The following is a 16,364-nucleotide window of genomic DNA, read 5'->3' on the forward strand; positions in this document are numbered from 1 at the left end:
GCGCGGATGTCCCCGCCGCACTCGCCCAGTGTCTGCAGCGCGAACTCCCGCGTGTGGCCCCCCACCGGCATCGCCGCGCACATCGCCAGCTCCATGAACATGCGAACTGCATAAAGACGTTACGTTAAATTAAAAAGAATTTATGAATTAAATACGTTAGAGTTCTGTGACATCGGAGTAAAAAAAATCATGTCTGTAAAATTGTGTATTAAATTGTAGGTAATTTATGTGTTAACAGTTTAATTCACCTTCATTATCATCTAGCGCATCGTTAATGCCAGGGTCCCATAGAAGCTGTTCAGGCGCTCGATGTAGGTCGACTCTATCGTTGCACAGCTCAGGCAGATCCGCCTGATAGTCCGGACCGATGTTGATTTGAGGTAGACGTGGCTCTTCTAATTGCGATAACACATCACTTTCTGATGATGATTGACCTAAAACTATTAATTTTCTTTATTAGTTTTAATTTTGATTTTACTATTAAGTATAATGCCCGGCGTCTATTAAGTTAGAATTGAATCGCATTTATTCCGTGCAACTTAAATCGGCGCGTTTGAGTGACGCAGTTTCACAGTTTTATAGCAGGCGAATGAATGTGATTCGATTCCATTAGACTATCGGCGACACAAGCCGAAACAGAGATAATCTTACCGGCTGAGAGTTCAGTGAACAATCCAGATCCGTCTCTCTCGGGCGGCAAGATGGGGTGTGGCGTATAGTGGTGCGAGCGGCGCATGCGGCTCATGCGCGAGCGGTACGGACCGGCGGGCGAGCGCGCCGCTTGCGCCGTTGCGGTGACGCGGGCACGCTGCTCGGGCTCAGGAACACCGCCGGTACTGTGTCGCGACCCTCGACGCACACCTGCAATTAGGACCACTAGATTAATATTTGCCACAATGGCGGCATCATGATTGCTGCAGTCGCCGCTGTTTTTATGAATAGTGGCGTGAATGAAATCATATTATATAAATTCATTACATCATGACTCATCCACTCTAGTCTAAGCGATTGCGTGAGCTTAAAATGTTTTAGCAATCTAGAGAATTTAAGCGTTGACTAACAAAATTTAAACACCTGAAAATTTGTAATACGACGTAGGGTGACAGAATTTTACCTGTAGCGAAGAGTCATTAGGCCATTGCTGCAGATGCGTTAATGAAGACACGGAAGGTCGGTTATGCCGACGCACGAGACGATGTGAAAAGTCTCGTGGACTGCTCGATAATAAGGGATCCTCTGAATTAAGCATAATACGACGCGGAGTCGGTGTAGGTTCTAAGGCATAGGCATCAAGTGATCTACATTCTTCAGGTAATACTTCTTCTAACGCTTCCTCTACCTTAAAATAAAAATAAAAATAATCATATTGGTACATGGAACAATCATTATAAATTTAATAGAATATTACCATACCTCTTCTTGACTAGACATTGTGGCAGTGAAGAAAGCAGCGGAGAGTGGTGACGACGCCCGTGGAACCGTATGTGCCGGGGACTGCGCATCGTGTGACGCTGGAGGTGTGGGGTAGGCTAAACCGGGCGATGGTTCAGGTTGCGTTGAATAACTACCCACCAGAAGAAGCAGTGTGTACGCCAGTCCTGAGAATCTCCAGTAGTATACGATAATCCCGGAGAATTTGCCGTATATCCTATACCAGGAGAATGCACTGGTGATCCACCATGACAAGCTCCAAAATCAGCTAAAGATTCAGGTAAAGGCGAATTAAGAACTGCAGCGAGCCGCCTATTTGATGGAAAAGTGACCGGCGACCGTTCCCTTATAGATGCTGCTACTGTGGCGTAGTCTTCTAACGATGCTAATTCCTCTAGATTGTCTGGTGTCGTCGTAAATTGGAAAGTATCTTCATTTAATGCGGGAGAAAAATATCCATCGTCAGAGTTAAACGACACTCCAAATATTTCTGGACGAAACGTAAATTCTTGTTGTGGTGACGCCTGTCCCGGATCTGATGCTGACCTTTTCACTGCCTAAAGCAAAAACATGTACAATGTACACCATAAATTTGTTAAGCTAACCATAAGATCAATTTAAATAATTTAATAACCAACCTTTGTATTGCTTTTTTTCAGCAACTCTATTAACGTTGAATCTCTCTGAACATTAATGGTGTTAGTTAAATTCGTGGCCACGGTGACTACGGGTGGCGCCCGAGGTGATACAAAATGTGTTGTGGTAACTGGCGATGCGGGTGATGCAACGGACGTTCGGATCGAAGACAGCGGCGGCGGTGCCGGGGCGACAAACCCCGTACGAGGAGCAACCGCATCAGTACTTGTGCCTGTGGCATAATAACATAACACGTATTATAATAACGATGATTTATTAGAGTAAATAGTCGGTATTGTCAGATCAAAATTACGTACTTATAGAAGGTGTCGAAGACGCTGCACCTCGCCTGCTGATAATCTTTTCTTCTATTAATGCCCTTACAGACACTGAAGCGGTTTGTAAAGGAGGACCCGTGGCTTCTTTCTTGTCTAATTTTTTACTGTCTGAATCCTAAAGAGAAATAAATATTAGTACCTAGCTATTTATTTTGATATTAATTAAAGGACATTAAATTTGGCTATACCTTTTTGAAATATCCTCCATGTAAGCGCATGTGCCCGTTGAGGGCGGGTATGTTCTTGAACTTGCGATGGCAGAGGTTGCACTCGACCTGTTTGACGTCACCGACGCGGCCGGCTCCCGCTGCCGCGCTCGCCGCTCCGCTCGTCACCGCGCTCGCGTTACTGCCACTTACACATTTCTGGCTCCCTTGCTGCGTCTGTGAAATTTACGATGACTTTTCAAAAGTTCAAAAGACTTTCTAACCTATTTACGCACTTCGTAATTTCAAGGTATAAACTTTCCATCTTCAGTAGCTCGTTAATATTCCAAGTTAATTAATGGATTTTGATGAACTTCGCGTAATCCCAGTCGGTTTAAAGGGAAATCGGTAATTATAGGTCAGTCTAACGCCATAAACAGCGGGAATAAAATAAGTACGGCTTAGTGTGAATATTTGAAATATGTGTGCAAAAAGATTGAGCGGCTAATATTTATTTGAAAAATGTTTCCACAAAGCGCACCGGCACCACTGTGTAGTTATTCATTCACGTAGAATTTTAATTAGTTGCGGATTTCCGTCGCACCGCGGCTTTGGTCTCGACGCGACGCGCCTCCACTCGTAAATTATATCGAATAAAATGTTTTAATGTTAAAGTTACTCCCTATTTGCATACATTAGTCCGCACATTCAGAGCTGCACAACTAGTTCTGTAACATTATTTGGAAATGTTCAGTAACAACGTATTATACAAAAAATACTTTTAAAACCATGTTAAATGTTGCACGTAGTGTTTCGCGATGTGTACAATATTTTTTTTCGCCCATTAGGTTGGATTTGTTAGAACGTTTTACAATACCGATTCAAAATAACTATTATCAATAACTTATCTTTTATAATGAATAAAATTTTTGAAAGATTGTTTTTTTTTTATATTACGCATCTATTTTATTTATCTAGTCCCAAAACAGAACTATTGATTAACAACAATGAATGATCTAAATAGAAAAACGGAAACCACTATCGCATTAAGTACCTACACAAATAATTAAAGGGCAAAAATATTAGAAACTACGAGAAAGGCCATAATTATTTTGATGCAGGTTGAAGTCTGAAATATATAGTGCAATAGTAATTTCAAAATACAAAATATATTAATTAATAAGAATTATTTATTTAAGAAACACCTAATTTGAAATAACGGGAACAAGCATAATGGCAACGCGGTCAGGTCAGGGTTGCGATTATTTGCCGGCGGTGTGCGCACAGCGTTATAAACAAACACTGGTGCACATTATGTCTTCATTTGTAGAGATAAGCGTTTTTGTCACATGACTTATACGTGACACGTGTTTAAAACTGGGTCGGTTGTACACGTGTAATTTATTTTATTTGAAGGTTTTTGGTGTGGTGGTAACCCTAACGGGCGCCATTATGATAGCTCGTTAGGTTAATGCGTGGTAGGTGCGAGCAGATGTTCCGCACTGGTGGGCGGCGGGCGGCGGCGGCACTGAGCGCGTTTTTGCGATACATCATCCGTGCAGCGCAGTTAACTGTACCATTGTGTAGCCTTTTTTGGAAGATTGCTTTCTTGTTGTTGCGAACGGACCGAATTTAGGAAATTGCATTCGAGTGTAACGTACATTTTCGAACTGGAACGTACTGACATTTGAATTTATCACGGCACGGTCGTAGTGGAGTTGTCATCTTATGAGAAAGTATTTCAAATCGATATAATGTATAGAAAAATTGCCACCCACCTTCGGTTTGCTGAAAGTATGTGTCTGAAAGAGCTCCGATATCCAATTGTCCATATTGGAAACACATCACAAACGTTTGAAAAGAGTGCAACTAATGGTGTTTATCTCACGGTACGCGAACATCAAATGATGCAGTATGGGAAAGATATCGGACAGATGACCCCTCGATTAGTTACTGAGCTTGCGAATTGCCAGATAGAATGACCAGTTGGATAACAAAGGCGCCGGCCGCTCTACATCAAATGATTTGCATATCTCGTGATACACTATTTGGCCTAAAGAACGTTATTATTAATTCTTATGTGAATATTAATTTCGTTGAACTAAGCATGGGAATAGTGTGGGAAAATCGTACTCTAGTTTAATATAAATTCTGCTCTTAGTAGATTGTTTGAATGAGAATCTTGGCGGTATTTTTTGTAACATTCCAGTAGCGGTTATTGAGTTATGATATTATTGATGTAAACATATTGCTATGAGTGTATATTATGATAATATAAAATATTTTTATTATTAAAAGAAAGTTTTGTGTAAGCACAAACATATTTGAAAATCATAAATAAATTTTAATTTCACATTTTCTAATTAAATTTAAAATAGAGATTAACTACATATTTTGAACATTCTATAAATATTTTACGTTTTTTTAGTTCGTCTGGAAAGACAGCGTCTTACAACAATGCCTATTGTATTCTAACATCTAAAAAATGATTCATTTTAAAAATGTAAAATACATATTTTGTATATTTCGGCCGACGCGACGGTCGAGACGTGGGGCGTCGCGGCGCCACGTGGCACCGAGGTTACAGGTCGGCTCGCGTTAGAAAGGTCAAGAGTCCGCTACAATAAATAGGGTGATCGCGTCGGACGGTGCACACTTTAATTAAAAATTTTAATTGCTCGGTTTCCGCCGGCGTGTCTTTTTTTCAAAACCGGTTTCTGTTATTACAATTCTTATGTACGAAGTCAGTATATTTTTTCAATTAAATTTTTTATTATTGTTTAAGTTTACTTTAGTTTGCAATTTTCTTATTTGTTAATATACTCTGCAATGTTTTCGATTTAAAGATATTGCAACATAATTTAGCAATTTATTGTTTTAGAAAAATATCCATAACAAAGACTTTTAGATGTAGGCACGTAAACGCGGTGTTAGAGATACACGTCTTCAATTATGCATCGTGACGTTTATCGGCGTGGTGCGAGGCGGTGCCGCGCGGTGTGGAGCGGTGTGGAGCGGTGGCGCGGAGAGAAGCGGAGAAAAGCGACGAGGATCGGCTCAGCACACCTGCGTCGTTGTCACCCTACATTATTAATGGACGGACCGCGCGAGAAGATGGCACGTCGTGTGACGCTGTGACGCCGACACCGCCTTTATGAACGATCCCTTTTCTAGCTAAAACTTATGAATTATTGTACTCAAGCTTCGGTTTGGAATTACGTGTATTTACTCGTCAGAGTATATGTAGGTTTAGAGCTTTGTACTAAGTACATTTGTATTAGTGTGATCTGAAATGATGTTTATATTCTATTGATGAGAAGGTTTTAATCACTGGAAATTATAAGGGAACGGCCGAGTGCCGGTCACATGGTGCACATAATTATGAGGCTCTATTAAACAAAGAATATGAGAGTTCATTCCATATCTAAAATTATAATTAAATATTCAAGAAAATCCATATATTATAATACCAAAAGTATTTAAATTATAGAAAAATCCCACAGCATCCAAGAATTCGGACTCAACTCAATTTAGGCCAAGGCGTATTATATTATATATCTCATAGTTTTGAACTTTCGTTGTCTTGGCCATATAGGTAACCATTATACATTTCTAGAGATTCAGATCAATGTATCACGGCATTTTTTTATGTATGATAATTCAAACCTTTAAACTAGACTGAACAGTATCGAATCCTGATAAAAATTAAGATCGTTTTCTTTCTGTGCATCAAGATGCATACAATTGGATAACGAAAAGATGCTGTCGAATTATAAGCTATAGAGTTCCAACACTGAACACAGATTTGGCAATGTTGGCAGTGTAAGGCTAATATTTTTTTTTAATAAACATATTTCAAAGAAATATTTGCCATTGCTAATGCTTTTTAATATATTACATAAAAATAATTCCACATATTACATAGCAACTTTGCTCTAATAAAATGCGAAATAACAACATTAAAATCTTGAATAGAAAGGGGATTAGTTTCGTTATAGGCACTTCAGGTATGCATCTAACTTGAGCATGAAGTGAAGAAATCAGCAGGCGGTCCGCGGAGACGGGGAGGTTGCGCGGAGGCGGTGTGGCGACGGTAAATGCAATTTGTGGGCCACGGCACAAATTGCAGTCTCAAGCGCGCCACTGGCCCAATCTTCACTTATTGAAAGCCCGCACCGGACTCACCGGACGTGCTAAACTTGTATTGGCTGTCCACCAAGAAAATTGCTTTCTATTCAACATTAACGCTGTTCTTTACGGTTGTACAGCGAATTTGGAGCACTGAATTCCAAAATTTAATATTTACTCAATGTATTTTCAATTGTATTATGCGTATGCTGTACAGAATAGAATAAAAAACATAATATATAATCTAAAAACCGTGTATTAAATCACTACAAATTAATTTAACTTGTATATTTTATTATGTGTGTTTATTTTATTTACTTACGTTTATTTAGCCTAATTAATTTTAAAAACTAAAATTAATTCATAAATTCAACATTAACATTTTAGTTTTATAATTGCGTGTAGTTTGCCTGTTTTTTGAAACGAATTTGGTATTTTAAACAGTAATGTTAATTAAATTGTATAAGTACAAGAATAATTTTCAAGAGTCACGAAAGGGTTGTGTCTACCTACCTACTGCCAATCGCGGCGTTATACTGTTGACATTAAGCATTTCCCTTTGATATATCCGCAGTATCAAATTATAGCATGCGTCTGCGGATTCAACCTCATTAGCGGCCTCATTAAGCAGCTAAATTATAGAGGATCTAAGGCGTCATGTAATAAAACGCCTAACACCCTTTTGATGTACTCGACACGACATACGCACATTTTATAACAATATTTTAAAGTGTATTCATTACAAAATTCAATCCCATCGATACCAAAAACTCCGTTAATATGTAAGTAAATAACAAAATATTCATTAAATATTACAAAACAAAATTTAAGAGACAAGAGCCATTACGTAATGTAAAACATGGAAACAATCCCCAAAATTCGATGAAACTTATTTCATTTCGAACTTAAACTACTGATTGAGCACTCGAACGTAATCATATCGTAATTATGTATGTTGGAAATTTTCAACGTTCCGATTCAATAATGAAGTGGCTCAAAGCGGATTCACTCAAAGGCATACCGATGTTAATATGTTGTGAGCAAAACAAAATTGTGTTCGAGGGGACGGCTGTAATTATGAGCCGGTGTTTGTGTCCCTTTATTACTTCCTGCAGGTGACGTCAAATCCGTGCCCGATCAAAGCGAGTGATTTTAATAAGGCTACCGGACGTATTGCTGTACCCACGCTGTCTATTTATCATAGAACAGTCCATGCTTTTTCAATAACAACGACGCCCTCTATTTGGTAGTAATTCCGCTGTGGACATGCACTTCAATAGTCTGAAAGGGCGCGAATATCCCGCCGTCCCCGAGTATTACACGGTGCGGCATTGTTTTATTTCGTGAGGATTAAAATGAAGTATGGACTCATTTAATTAATAAATAAAAGCGAAACTTCTGGCGCATTGCAAAATTTGATTAATAAATGGAAGCTGCGTATTGTCTGCGCCGGGATTTATTTGCGGCGTGTTGTGTAATACCGCTATTATTTCGTGTTGTTACTCTGTGAAATGTATTTATGAATATCAAATGCAACTCAGTGTGTGTTCGAGTAAATGAGTGGATTATTGGTCGGTATAGAATAAAGTATTATTATAATTGAAGTTTTGTAGAAACTGGTTGAACAAGTGAACCGCAATAGTCGGTTCAATATTTAATAGTATCTATGTTGGGGTTCGGAGTTCGGACGCTGGCGAACAGGTGGAGAGGCCGGCTCCCACGTTGGACGACTGTGATCCGCGAGCCCCAAGCCCCTACCACGAAAACGTCGCGATCAATTTTCTTGTTTTGTTATTTCGAAAGTAAATCATCCTACGTATATTTTAAGTCATTAGCTTATTATGTAATCAATGTCTATTTCTATTTAATTAGATTTATAAACAACGTTAAGATTTTTAGGCACTTTAGTTAACTTTATACAAGAGAAAACAAAGCAACTTATTTTTAAACGGAATAAAATTCTACAAAAAGCTTTAGGCGTACGCAATAAAACATACTCAACACTCAACAGTAAGCTTTTACCACAGAATAGTAAAATTTTAACTCAAAGATACTCATTGTAAGACGTTACTATTCTCTAATTTATACAGTTTGTTAATCAGCTGCAAGTGGTAGGGCCGCTCCCGTCCACACTTGAATTATTAAACCCTTACAACGGCTGATGAATGGCAGAATTAATTCACTGGACGTTTTGCACTGGTCCCAATCTGCGATGTATCGGTATTAACATAAGAATCCGCGGCGTCCCCTTTCCCACGGTAGCAGACATTGTTTTGCACAACGGGATTAATAGACCCCATATTGGATGCCTGTAATAATAGTCAATTATGTTCTAGTTTAGTTCTCGACTTGCTTATTAGCAACGGCAATTTAGTTAGCAGTTTTAATAACAGTTCGGTTTGGCTTTACTTGATAGAGTAATGTTCTATATTACTTTAAGGCAATTTATATTTAAAGTTTGTTTTGTTTTAATCGTATTGTGATGTAATTTTATCTGATTTATGATTGATGGTCGGTAGCGATGATATTGCAACTTATAGGTAGGTATGTATGGTTTAACATGGGTCAGTTTTTTCAAGGACGCCTTATTAATAAAAGTTTGTACTAAACATTTGGAAATTAAGGCATTCCATATTTTTACGTTTTGTGGAATTACTTAATATGTTTTTATTATTATTGTAGCTATACGCTATGATAATTTATTCTTAATTTAAACGTACATTAAAGTGTTGAGTGAGCTTAAACTCTGGTTATAGTATTACCAAATATGTACAAATGTTCTTTACTTAACAATACATTACCTCGGCCAGATTGTTAGCGAAGACCAACATGTTAGGATTTACGGCTACGCGGGTGCTACGTCTGTTTTAAACTACGTGGCAGTTTACGTGGAAGGCGCTACGTATTGTAGCAGCGTAGTCGGCTATTGTTCTAGTCTACGAGCCGTAGCTTGTTCCGTGTTATCTGCTTAATGCCTTTGAGTTTTGTTTGGTAATTACGTGTTATTTTATACAAAGTTTGTATTTAGCGGGTTTATTTAGAATGATTTCGTGGTTTGCGAAAATTAGATTTGGTATTGTGGGTATTTTGTTTTCTATTATATTGTTTATAAGATTTGCTTAAACTAAGAGTATTTTTATTATAATGATACAAGTATATTTTTACTACACTAAAGTTAAAATTTTATTTACGTAGTGATTTTTATTAAGAGTCCTCTGAAATATTTAATATTTTGAAACCAAACATAGCTTTCAAGCGGTCTGTCGATGCGATCATGTGCGTGCAGTAGTGACTTCAATTTCACGCATTCGAGCAAAGTCAGTCGCTATTGTGGGCCGGCGAAGCGTGCGACAACTATGCGCAGTCACCCGCGTCGACTGCAGAAACTTCATCTATATTAACATCGTGAATCGAACGTAAGAGGCACAAACAATTATACCAAGAAATATTCCCAGATTTCTTTTCTTACAGGTGCCCCCCAAAGGGGCCCCCCTGCACCTGATGGTAAGTGGAGTGGGGTCCAATAAAATGTCGACTGACGAGAGATGATTACCGCTAAGCAGTCGACACAATTATGCCGGCCTGTTGGACCCGGATATACACAGGCTGATCTCGGAACGCGACACACTTACGTGAGTCACTATTGCGGGTTTTAACACCCTGTGTGCGGTGATCACAATTAAAAGACCAAGTAACTTGACTGTAATCGACGTGAAAATAAGACCCCGGTCAGATGATACAAGTGTTAATGCGTTTTGTTCACGCGCATTTACTATATGCATTTTGTTCGGGATGTTATGTGAAAGTGCGCTAGCCACGTAAGTACATACAATATACTTAGTTGTACACGAGCTTTTGTTAACGCGCGGTAAGCGCTCGTCATCTGAACGTCTTAATGTCTTACTACGAAATGTAACCTTTAACGAATATAATAACAGTTAAATTGCTTTATCTGGTAATATATTTTATTTGAATTTCGTTCCTTTACTGCTACGAGTTTCCTCGTTATTTCGATAAACGTATAAAACCCAACTGTTATTCTTTCTGATCTTATTCGAAAATAGTAAATTTGGTTTCATTCGATTATAGGATACGGCGAGATATAAAGCAGTGCATTCCGAGACGTAATACAACACCTGTATCGGATGCTGGCGGGTAGAGATATGGCGCTATTGATGCACTTTATCTGGTTTTAGCTCACATTCCGGTAAGAAAGTATTATAGGTAGAGGACATGGTGGGATTTTAAATATTTTTCTTAAAAACTACCTCGCTGGTGTAGTTGTATTACTGTACGACTGCAGTCCCATGGTTTCGGATTCGATCCCCGAGTCGGGAAAAATTATATTCGTATTTGTTACTCCGTATGAGCGCAGAGTGTGGAGTTTGTGCCCATTATGGATTGAGGCTTGTCCTCTATCGCATCATAGGACGGAATACGAAAAAGTGGGTGCACCATTTGCGATTCTGCCTACTCCTTCGGGAATAAAAGGCATGTGTTTATTTTTATTAAAAACGTATACCTGTTTGGATAAAATCCGTATTAATATTATAGATGAAGTGATAAATGTTTGTAAATGATAGCACATTGCTGTTGAGTAACAGCTAGGCGTTGGTGTTGGATATGACATGTATAGGAAGTAATATTACTTCTATAAAATAGAATTAGTTTTATTAAAAAGTGAAAAAAAAAATTATCTCTAAGTATTTTCTTCAAGAACGCTCATAAAATTTAAACAGAATCTTTCTTGTATAATCGCTCTCATACGGTGCTGAAGAAGACTGAAAAGACTAAAAATATTTTGAAAGCATAAAAATAAATTGCACTTCGAGTGATTTTTCTATTACGTTTTATAACCGGTGTATTACTCATTAATAAATATTATTGCGCAATATGCAAACATTTTTATGAAACAATTTAACATTCTACATATTTTTTAGTTTGATATGTTACATTATTTTATTGCTAGCTGAAACCCAGACCTATAGGCAGTTGATAACTGCAAAATTAATATATACTCACCGAATTGTTTGATCTTGATTTATTACTGGATTTGGTTGCCTTGGGTCTGGCGGGCGGCGTGGGCTGTGGCGGCGGCGGCGCGGGCGCGACCGGCGCGACAGGCGCAGGCGGAGTGCTCGGCGGACTAGAATCACTCCCGCCCCCGCTACCGCTCGTGTTCGTACCATGCGACTTCTCCGATCCCGAGTTGCTCGACTGCAAGAAGGTGCCAACTTGATTTATAGTATTGAATAAGTTTCTTTAGCGGCAAACTATTGCGGTATCGAACTTTCCAACTCCGGAAATCGTACTATGAAGATATATCGCCAATGAACAAAGACTAGTTGAAAGCATAACCTCTAATGATGTAAGTATACATTTCAATTTGCAACTGAATGTCAAGTTTTCTTAGCAATTCATTGTTGAACTTAATAAAGAAACGTGCACAGAACACATCAATAACCATTTACAATCCCGTCACGGTCTCGACACAGCCCTGCACAGCTGTGTAGCTACAGCTTTAGAATTTACAAAAAGACAACAAACTGAGGATACACGAGTGGAAATTACCTAATTGACCCTTGTAATGTTCGGGAGGATTGATTATAAAAACGGATTGAGATAAACAGGAGGGCACTCATCGGCCGCCGCTCTCCGAGACCTTTAATGGCCACGCGAAATTAAAAGAGCACACACAACGGATTGGGGCTAATTGGTTAATTAATAAGGGCGGGTTGTGGGATCTGAATTTAACATGCGCGGGCAGCTGGAAGTGCGCCAGAAATGCTTAAGTATAAAAAGCTAGATTAATGAGGGCGCCACTGTGTTACCGGGAAACCATGACGAATGTGACGCGACATGGAACTTTTTAATAAACTTTAACAAAATAATTAAAAACGCGAATGTAGGTGTAGTATGTGTGTACTGTGTGTCGAGTGCTGCAAGTGGGTTTGAGATTGCCAATGTTGCATTGTATTGTGCTATGCGTTTGTGTGACGTAGAGTTTGTGAATGTTATTTGTAATTTATTTTATTGCAACGAACTTACCAAGCATTTTTTTATTTTACTATATTATGTTTACGAATGAATACCTTCGTATGCATATGAATGTGAGTAAAATCATAGTCCAGCGTAGTAGAGTATTTAAGTAAAAAATTACACAACTTCAACAAAATATTAGTATATTTTTACATCTCTACAGGTTATATAGACCATACACCCCAAAGGAAAAATACCCTTGATGACTTAATCAAAAATTAAAGATCGGAAAATTGTTTGATCTTCATACAGTCCTTATGACAGTAATGTTAAGTGGCGTATAATGAAGTGGGAACGGAGGGGCAGCGGCGGATGCGGCGGGGGCAGCGGGGGTAGAGGAGCGGTAATAAAGTGCTTACATCAGAGTGCGGGGGGTGGTTGCGTGCCGGCGAGGTGGGGGACGACACGCGCTGCGAGTTCGACTCCCGCTCTGGGTTCGGGGTCCCGGTGGTTGCACCTACAAAATAATAAAGTATGTTATGAAATCTTTTTCAGACGTAACATCTACCTTAAACATCAGAAGAAAAATTTATTCTCGGTTCTGGTTCCCACGGTGCATTCTTACATGATACAGGTGGCATCGTATTATGACCAGCGTCGACTAGGCTCGCTGAATTGAATCAATTCAGGTCTCATTAGTTCGACTACTACACGTTTAGTACGATACTGTGGCTATTAGGCACCGCGCCGAGCCGGACCATTAATCATAAATGCGTTTCGATTCTGCTCTAGTCGACGCAAGCTTTTAGTTGGTATTATTTGAATTGTCGTCCATGTTACTGACTATTTTCCGCTGGCGGTTGGTGGTGTTTTCGGTGTGTCGGCGTAGAGATCGCGCGTCGCAGTATGACTTGCCGCATCCGTCCGCTTTACACTCATACGGTTTTTTGTTGCGATGCGTCAACATGTGGCCGTTTCTGGAACAAATGATATTTTTGTATTTTGTATAGCTTAATTACCGCCTTGTATAGTAGAAGCGTACCTAGATGGGCTTTGAACCCAGAGATCTTATGAGACAGTTGATATTAGGCAAGCTGCCGTTTGTAAATATTAAACCTAGTTCATTTTGTAATATTTTCTGTTTCATTGACCCTACGTTGAATTGGAAAAGGAAAAGGTGGAAGCCAATAAGCACAAATGGTCACTTAATGGAAAGTGTTTATTGGCTATTGAAAATCAACATAGCCTAAAATATTTAACGGACTAAGACAGATAGTTTTGAAGCATCAAGGAATGACTATATTTAAGGGTAAGATGGCAAAAAGGCAACAAAAATTTTACAATGTTGTTGTTTAGTATAAAAGGTTAGCTTTCTGAGAGTTTTATACGTATATTTATTTATGATTATTAAACTTATAAGCTTATTTAGAGGACGCTTGTAGCATCTAGAAAAATTCATCTAATCCAACAAAATGACTTTCACATTGATTTTTTCTGTTATTTTCACAACAGGAACTATATTCGTACTAATGTCGATGATCAGTCAGTTGTAATTATATTACTTATTTTTTATTCTGCTATTATATGCACCAGATGCTTATATTTGATTGTTAACTTTGAATTAATAAAAGATTTTTGGACATTGATATAAAACCAACACGAACGAAAATGAACTCCGGCAATATGTAACGAAATGCTGCGTTTTCCATCAAAGTGTTCCCTCAACAGAGATACGGAACCTTAAAAAGGATTTATAGATACAAGTAAGTTAAAACGCAATTTCCCAACTAACTTTATATTTGAGGAGATTACGGCGTAACATATTTCCTGGGCATTTATGTAGGTTTAGGGCAAAACCTATCTCCGGTTTGGTCGTCAAATTCTATTACATTGTGACGGAGTAACCATCGAGCATTCATTTTTGTTGTACTCGATAATACTCATAATATATGAATATATTTTCCGTGCAAGTGTGTGGAACATGTGAAATAGAATTTTGTAGATTAGTTTCAGGCTCCTGTTCAAGTTAAGTTTTATAATGCCTAGTAATTTCTTGAAATCAAAACATTAGTGGCAGTACTTGTATAATGTTGCTTTTTCGGGTGTATTCTCTCATACGTAAGCTATACTATTACTTATGCTACTATTATAAGACAGTGAACTAGATTATACTCGTGGCTTCGCCCGCGTGAGAGAGTTTTCCGGGATACAAATGTCTATATATTTTGCCGATAAAAATTTGCCTATGTCCTTTCTAGGGTCTCAAACTATCTTTATACTAAAGTTCAACGACATTGCGCGGTAATTTTTGAAATTATCGTGTTCAGACATATAGACGCGGCGCAGGACTTTGTTTTATAATATGTAAAGATCGTGATACAAAAACATTATCTAGAACGGCCGTATTCAAACTTTTTATATATTCGGTCACAAAATCGATGATCACAAACAGTTATATTGCTTCGGGCGACAACGTAAATTAGTGTCTAAAACGTAATTGAAATTTAACGTTTATTTATTTCAATGGAAAGTATTAGTAGTATAACCATTGGTCCTGCTCCTGATTTCCGTTCATGTCGGATTGCCGTCTCAGCGGACTATGAGATTCAAGGAACAGAGAGTGCACACAGTCTTCTGTACACACTTGTGCATTATATATTTCCGGCGTACCTGGCTGATCTCCATTGAGATTGGCCGCTGCGACCGAAATCGACTAGGAAGGATTCATTCATTTTGTAAAAGCCAGGCCGTATAGGTTACTATAATAAAAAAAAAGAATGTTATACCATCTAGTAATTGTATTTACATTTTCGTAACAAATGATCTGCAGTGTCCGTAAATTCCTATTAAAAATCGAGTACGACGAAACGCGAGAAAGAAATTGATTGAAGCAGATTGAGAAAATGGCAGGTCGTTAGCGCCGCAGTTTTTACTTTTTACCGCTCGGATTAATTTTCAGAGATAACCTGAAATTTCTCCTTATTACATGATTATATCTTGTTCGTGCGGGCATATGGCTTGTTAAGTAAATGGATTCGACCATTAACCCTGGCTTGAGATGAAGATTTTAGGAATAATATAACTTTACGGAAAAAATAATTTCTGTCACGAGTTGTAAAAATGTTTTTCGATCTATCTTACAGTAGTCACTAAGAAAATTGCGTATCTTAATGTAACAAATGGTGTAACGTATTGTAATAAATACAGATAAAAATTAAATAAAAAAACAAATGTTGTTTTTTTTTCTTACACAAATTTGAAGTAAATTTCATTTCGCAGTTATTGTATTAAACAGTTAATGTCGAAAGCACCTAGTTATTTTATTACCACTGTACTTGGTGCATAGATTCAGTGCGACTTTTGTATTTTTTCAGCTTATACATTTATATGACGAGGAGCATTCACTCAGAAGTTGTGAAACACGCCACTAGTAATCCTTAAATTAATCTTAACTCACTTATTGATAAAAAATTATATTTTGTATTATTAAAATTGTCTTAAACGCAACGCGGTGCGTTACGTACTTGTGACGCACTGTCAAAATAACGTGTGGCAGAGTGGTCTTGTGCGGCTTAGTTTCCCGTTTTATTAATGCCAGGCAAAATTAGGTCGTCAGTGCACTCAGCCACTCAGTCATACTGCACACAACACTGCTAACTAACATTATGGCTATGATCCGAGCCTGTTAATATTCATGGCATGTCAG

At 38.2% G+C, this 16,364-nt stretch overlaps 1 pseudogene; it reads right to left on the bottom strand.

The window, feature by feature from the left end:
* LOC119189201 overlaps nt 1-15,390 on the bottom strand; it is a 16,784-nt pseudogene extending 1,394 nt beyond the window's left edge.
* Nucleotides 15,391-16,364: the final 974 nt, after the last annotated feature.

This window comes from Manduca sexta, chromosome 13, assembly GCF_014839805.1.
Source record: "Manduca sexta isolate Smith_Timp_Sample1 chromosome 13, JHU_Msex_v1.0, whole genome shotgun sequence".
NCBI classification, from domain to species: domain Eukaryota; kingdom Metazoa; phylum Arthropoda; class Insecta; order Lepidoptera; family Sphingidae; genus Manduca; species Manduca sexta.